Source organism: Mastomys coucha, unplaced genomic scaffold, assembly GCF_008632895.1.
Source record: "Mastomys coucha isolate ucsf_1 unplaced genomic scaffold, UCSF_Mcou_1 pScaffold7, whole genome shotgun sequence".
NCBI classification, from domain to species: domain Eukaryota; kingdom Metazoa; phylum Chordata; class Mammalia; order Rodentia; family Muridae; genus Mastomys; species Mastomys coucha.
The window spans coordinates 16,600,164-16,607,007 of record NW_022196913.1 but is presented as its reverse complement, the minus strand read 5'-3'; positions in this window follow the sequence as shown (position 1 = coordinate 16,607,007).

Below are 6,844 nucleotides of genomic sequence, written 5' to 3'. Positions count from 1 at the left end.
TGTGTTTTCCTGTAATTCCTTAAGGGATTTTTGTGTTTCCTATTTAAGGGCTTCTACTTGTTTACTCACGATCTCCTGTAATTCCTTATGGAATTTTTTTGTTTCCTCTTTAAGGGCTTGTACTTCTTTACCTGTGTTCTCCTGTATTTCTTTAAGGGAATTATTCATGTCCTTCTTAAATTCCTCTAGCACCATCGTGAGATATGATTTGAGATCCAAATCTTGCTTTTCCAGTGTTTTGGGATATCCAGGACTTGCTGTGGTGGGAATACTAGGTTCTGATGAAACCAAATAGTCTTGGTTTCTGTTGGTAGGATTCTGGCATTTGCCTTTCACCATTTGTTGATCTCTGGTGTTAGATGTTCTTGCTGTCTCTGACTAGAGCTTGTTCCTCCCGTGGGTCTGTAAGCCTATGTCAGTACTTCTGGGAGATCAGCTCTCCTCTGGTAAATCCCGAGTACAGGTGGCTGTGGATCAGCTGTCTGTCCTGAGTCCTGGGGTCAGAGCATACCCTGGAGATAGGCTCTCTGCTTGTGGGAAAGGTGCAGAGAGGGCTGTGGGTCTGTTGTTCCTCCTAGGTGTGGTCTGAGGTAGAAATGATCCTGACCAGGCTGCTCTGCGACTTGTGCGGCCTGTGCCTCCCAGCTGGTCCTGCCTTAGAAAGTTACCAGGGAGAAAATGGCAGATCTCACCAGAGTCCCTGGGTTAAAGCACTCCCTGAAGGCAGGCTCTCTGCTTGCAGGGAAGGGGAAGAGAGGGTTACAGCTCCACTGCTGAAACTTGGAGGCTGAGAGGATCCTGAGGTCCCTGCCGCCCTGTGAGACTAGTCCAGAAACCATTTTTTTTAATTCACTGAATCAAAATGAACTTTTCAGTAGCATATGTGAGCTTAAGAACATCAGCAATCAGAGGTAATGAACAAAATCCAACTTACTCTGAAATATTTTCTTAAAAAATTGTTTTCCTTATAAAACTGTTAGGAAAATAGTCATATTCATAAGTAAAAGCTCATGTGGCAATAGACGGACCTAGGCTGAAAGAGTGCTTGACTAGTGCTTGGCTGAAAGAAGCCCTTGGATCAATCACTCAGGAAAACCGGTGCTGGTAACCCTACCCACCCCCTGGAGGCAGAGGCAGGAGGATCAGAAGTTCAAGGTCTATCATGGCTGAATATCAGGTTCAAGGCCAGCTTGGATCTCTCATTTTTTTCTCCAAAACAACTAAAATACAGAGGTTCACTGATTAAAGATGAAGTAACTCAGAAATGAGTTTTTCTTGGACCTGAATTAACTGGAACAAGAGTTTCATCCAAGTGTTTTCTTTCCCTCTCATTAAACAATTTCCATTCGTGCAGAATAGATCTGTATTTTAAACTTCAAATAGTTTATTGCCCATTTGTCTTAATGCAAATGTCTTGAAGTTAAATTGGAGGCTGAGGAGTCTATTGTTAATCGTGTCCAATCTCATATCAGTACAGAATTACTTTCCTTGGCTGACAAAACAACTCTGTAATGAATTTTTAGTTGCTTTGCTGAAACCTGAAGGGCAAGTCTTCTCTTGCCCTTTTGCCATCTCTTTTTTTCCTGTTAAGGGGCTTCCATCCATGGGTGTCTGTGCATTCTTGTCAATCATGCTATTAGGAGAAGCTTGCTTTTTTTCAGGAGCAGGGGCAGTATCTTTGTAGTCTGGACCACATGAGATAGAATGATGGCCTTATGTAGCCCAGGCTCACTGGCTTGTGATCTAGGGTTCTACCAGCTTCTATCTTCTCATTGCTGAGATCACTAGTGTGTGTCATCATACCCAAACTTTTATGTAGATTCTAGGGATTAGAATTCAGGTTCTCATGTTCTTGTCACAAGTGCTTTACCCACTGAGACATCTCCACAGCTCCTCACTTTCATATCCTTGTAGGTACATGGACTTGGTGAGAATGTAGGCATTCGTACGTTTTATGGTCACTAAGGTAAGTCAACTATTTATTGAAAATTTACCTCTTCCTGGCCTCAGTTGGACTAGAAAAATAGAATAGCCAATGGTGGCCTGTAAAAGCAGACAGTAGTTTAAGAAGTTTAAGAAGGCACACAGCAGAAACTTGAACAGTGGTTGAAACAAAGCATCCAATATGGAAAGCTCAGAATACCCATGCTTCTGATCTTCACTATGGCATGTAGATGTCTCTTTGTTTTCTGTCATATTCACATTTTCCCCACCATTACACCTCCCTCCCTCCTTTATGGAGGCTCCTCCTGACTTTTTGTTTGAAGTATCTGCTCCCCATATTCAGTCCACACTAACCCAAGACAAGACCCACACTGTGCCTCCTTCATCTCCACATCTTTTCTTCAGAGAGACTGACTTTCCCAATGCTTTCTCAACTCATGACTGATGCCACTGCTTGTCTTGTAGATCTTTTGTTTTGAAATCTAGATCACTGTGAGACTCTAAGATGGCGGGGTGGTTTTAGGATGTACTTGCCTGTGTTTCTTATGGCTGGAGTTCAGTGTGCTGATATTTAACATGAAAAAGTAGTACTGGCTATTTATTTAATATTGAAAACTGACATGGTTCTGCCAGCACATATATGGCAGGAATCTACTTTTTCTACCACATTGTTTCCAGGGATTAGACTCACATCTGGAGCCTGGTTTTAAACTCAGTTTTTTTTTTTTTTTGTTGTTGTTGTTCTTGTTGTTTATCTGCAGAAGAGACGTAGGAACAGTCCTGGAGCACTCAGGAGCTCTTGTAAAGAATAAGTGGATGTATATATGTAAAGTAATGTGCCTGTTGTTGTTGTTATTTAGCTTCTCTGATACCAGAGAAGAAATGGGAAAATGGAAACAGGAGAAAAACTAGGAAGTAATTTAACCTGAATGATCTGAAATCATAGGGCTTACATAACAGCTGAGGGAATAGTAGTTTATTAATAAATATTTGATAGGAGTGTCAAAGGAATCTGAAAATTAAGTAAAGCAAGAGATCTAGGTCCCCTGTCAGTATAGATAACAGAAATGTCAGGCACTGTGGCATTTAATTAACAGCATGAAGGAGGGAAACAGAAGAGGGAGGAGGAAGGAGATAGAAGAAGAAAAAGGGAAGGGAAGAAGGGAGGAAGCTATAGAAAGGAAGCAGGGAGGAGTGGAGGGGTAGAGGGAAGGAAGTGAATAATCTTTGTGGACTTCACAAATGTCAGTAGCTTATGAGCAGTTTTGTTCGGATATATCCCTACAGAGACATCCTTGTGTCTGATGACCTGCCGTCATGTTTTCTTATGGCAGAAATCTTAATGTAGACATGTTCCAGAGGGACATCAAGTGGAGGAGAAATCGATAGAAGCTATGCATTTGCCAGAAGAAACCACATACAAGCCAAAACCAGGCCAATTAATGCCATTGGAGGAAGGTTTACACAGATGGATGTAGTCTTAGACCTTAAGGCTTGGGAGCCTCAGACTTGCACTTCACACCAGGGACTTTAGTAGAGTTAGCCCAGACACTTGCTGTGCCCAGACACATCATGCTGTGACTTTGTCCTGGAGGCAAACAACCTTTCCCTAAACTTCTAGGTTTATGAACAAATGGGGCAGCAGCTGTCCATGATCATTATGCCCTGGTTTCCCAGCACACTTATGGTCTATTTAGTTCTATTGCCTGTTAGCTAGAGGCATTTCTGTGGAGTGTTGAAAGTATAGAAGGCCAAGCCATGAGAAGCAAACACAACTCACTTGACTATTTACCTCTCCTCATCAGTGATGAGGTGAGGATCCTTAGAGACAGGAATGAAGCTTTATTGCATCCTTGAGCTCCAATAAAGTCTTGTTTTCCAGCAGCAGGATGCTCATCACCATGGAAATGGGCCAGAAATGTCCATCAAGCCCAGTAGCAGACCCCTATGAGAAGCAGAAAGACAGGAATGGACACATCACTCCCCCCAAGCTGAGTTTTCATGGCTGAAGGGATTATTAAAGAATCATCCTTGTTAAAATAGGAGTTGCTTAAACAAGGCTTTCGACTTCATACAATAATTAGTTAATACGGCCTAGACAAACCTTATAACTACTTTTTCAATTCAATTAAGCAGGAAAATGCCAGAGTGATTATTAAACAAATTCATAGAAAGGTCAACGGATTTTCCTTGCAAATTTAGAATATTTAAATATCTCTCCTCTACAAGCTCATTCTTGGGATTATTTTGTACAAGTATCAGTAAGATATTCTTCTTTACAAAAAAACAAAACAGCATCAACAAAACACCCACCTTTCTATCAGTATAATTGTGGTTTCAAGTTTTAGCAGGAGATTCTAGAACAAGTCACTACAGAGCTTCCTAGCTACATATGAGTTAGTTGTGAAGTGTTGACACATGGTCTTAGAATATATATAAAGTATTCTGAATGTGTAACCAAGACAGGAGAAGGAGGGAAGGAGGAAGGGACGTGGGGAGGAGACCAAGAGAAGAGCAGAGGTGGGGCAGGGAGAAAGAGACAGGCAAACTATGGCCATCTAACTCTCAGAACAATCTTGTCAGGTTTTAGAAGCTATACAGAGTCAGACCTTAGAAGGAGAGAGGGAGAAAAGAGGAAGTTTGCTTGGATGAGACAGCACAACTTAGAATAGCTCAGCCCACCTAAAGTCAGGAGTCAACTCCTCAATCTAAAGCATGCACTGCAACATTAAACGCAGACTATGAAATTAGTTAACCCATATGTGGTACTCTGGCTCAGTCTGTGGAGTACTCTTGATGAGTCTGTGGGATGTTCTGGCTGAGTCTGCAGGGCTGGGGACCTTCCTAGGCATTCCCGAAACAGAGAGGTTTGTTGGGAGCTGCCTGTCTCTGTTCTGATGTCCCAAGTCCCAGCAGACAGAATGGGAGTTTTCCTGTGCCTGAGTTCTGTGGAGTTCAGAGAGCTGAGGCTCAGTGCTGTCATTGGTTCTGAAGACTACTATTTGGAAGACTACTCAGCTTTTCTGGGTGTTAGTTTCTCTTCACAGTCCGGCTTTGCATATGGAGTGATAAGTGAATACACACTTGCCACTGTCATGATCCTAATTGCTGCAATGACAGTGTGAGGGTTTCATCCAGTGTTCTGACTGTCTACTCTCTGTCCATGTGGCTACTGGGGAATAGTGTGATACTGCAGAGCATTGCTGGCACTGAGTAAATAAACAGTCTGTTCATTGATGTCCAATCTTTCTGCTACAAGAGATGTCTGGACAAGTTTGAAACTTTACCTGTAAGCTGCTTGGGGCTCTCTACATGCTCACGACAATGACACAATCCCACAGCATCCAACCAAGCACAATGTGCTCTAGTCACCCCAACAGAGTCTAAAAAGACACAAAGAAAAGAGGACATTTTGATCTCTACCTTTCCAAAACCCACAAGGATTCATGATGCCCAAATTAGACAAGTAGGCACTAGCTTTAATATAAGCAGTGTCATCCTGGGCAGGGTTAAGGTGGGTTCTGGGTGCAGGCTTGGGGTTCACTGAGCAGGGTGTGCATTCTAGCTCTATAGACCATGACATGTACTTTCCCAACACTTCCTATATAACATTCGGATCAATCAAACTCCATTGTGTGAGATATCAGGAGCATTAAGGAAAGTGATCTCTGTGGTGTTCAGCAGCTACCTTGTTATGCAAAATACCCTCAGAATGCTACATTTACCATTTATCTTTCCATTGAAACACAAAGAAAAATATCAAAACATTTGACAGGGAAACGCCAGGAAGTTACCATCTCATCTGTCTGTTATGAGGCAATTCAGGACAAATAAGACAAATTCAGGACAAATCTTATCCAAACAGGTTGTAATTTCCTATACCATAGTAACACCATTGTGATCCAATCCACAGATATGAACCAAGGGCCATGTGCCTTAGCTGCCATTTTAAAACTTATTTTCTTTATTGGGAATTTTATATGTACACATGCAATGAAATATAACTTTTTTTGTTTTGTTTTGATAAAGGATGGTAAAGAATTAAAAAAATAAGATATATTAAAGAAGAAATAGGGATGATAGTAAGAGAGGTGACAGAGAAATACCAAGAGATTGGGAAGACAAAGAAAATGACAGATGATGTCAGAGATAGAGGTGATGGAAGAGATAGAGATGATGTCAGAGATGGAGAAGATGTCAGGGATGGAGATGGTGGCAAAGATGGGGATGGTGGCAGAGATGGAGACAGGAAGAATGATGGTGTTATCAGGCAGATGGAGATAACAGAGAAGTTGATGGCAGAGATGGGGATGACTAGATGTAGAGATGACAGAGAGAGATGGTGGAAAGAGCTAGAGGTGATAGAGAGATGAAGATACTAAAGAAATAACAGTAGATGAACAATACCAGATATAGAGATGATAGAGAACAGAGAAAACATAAAGACATGTTAGATGATGAAGAGATAGATAGTGGAGATGGTAGAGATAGATTGAGAAGCATTCATAGAAAGTACAAACTACACAGTCTGATGGTGAATTTCCTTGAGGGCACAACTGATATGTTGGGATCAATATATGTCTCTTCATTTGGTACAAGAGATGTAGGCATCAGAGAGTTTGGGTCAGAGTACAGAGAGACATGTGAAATATACTGGTTTTTCTAACCCAAAGATCCAACTGTGTGAGGAAATCTTTGCACTTTCTAAGGGAAGAAAACTCAACCACAGTCCCATGTTTATGAAAACACTAAGATAATGGTGTCAAATACAAATATGCAAGTCTTCCTTGATTACACAATAGGATATTTTTTTTTTAGATATATTTTTTTTAATTTTCTTTATTTACCTGTAAATTTCTCCATTCCCAGTTTCCCCTCCAAAAAACAAAGAAACAAACAA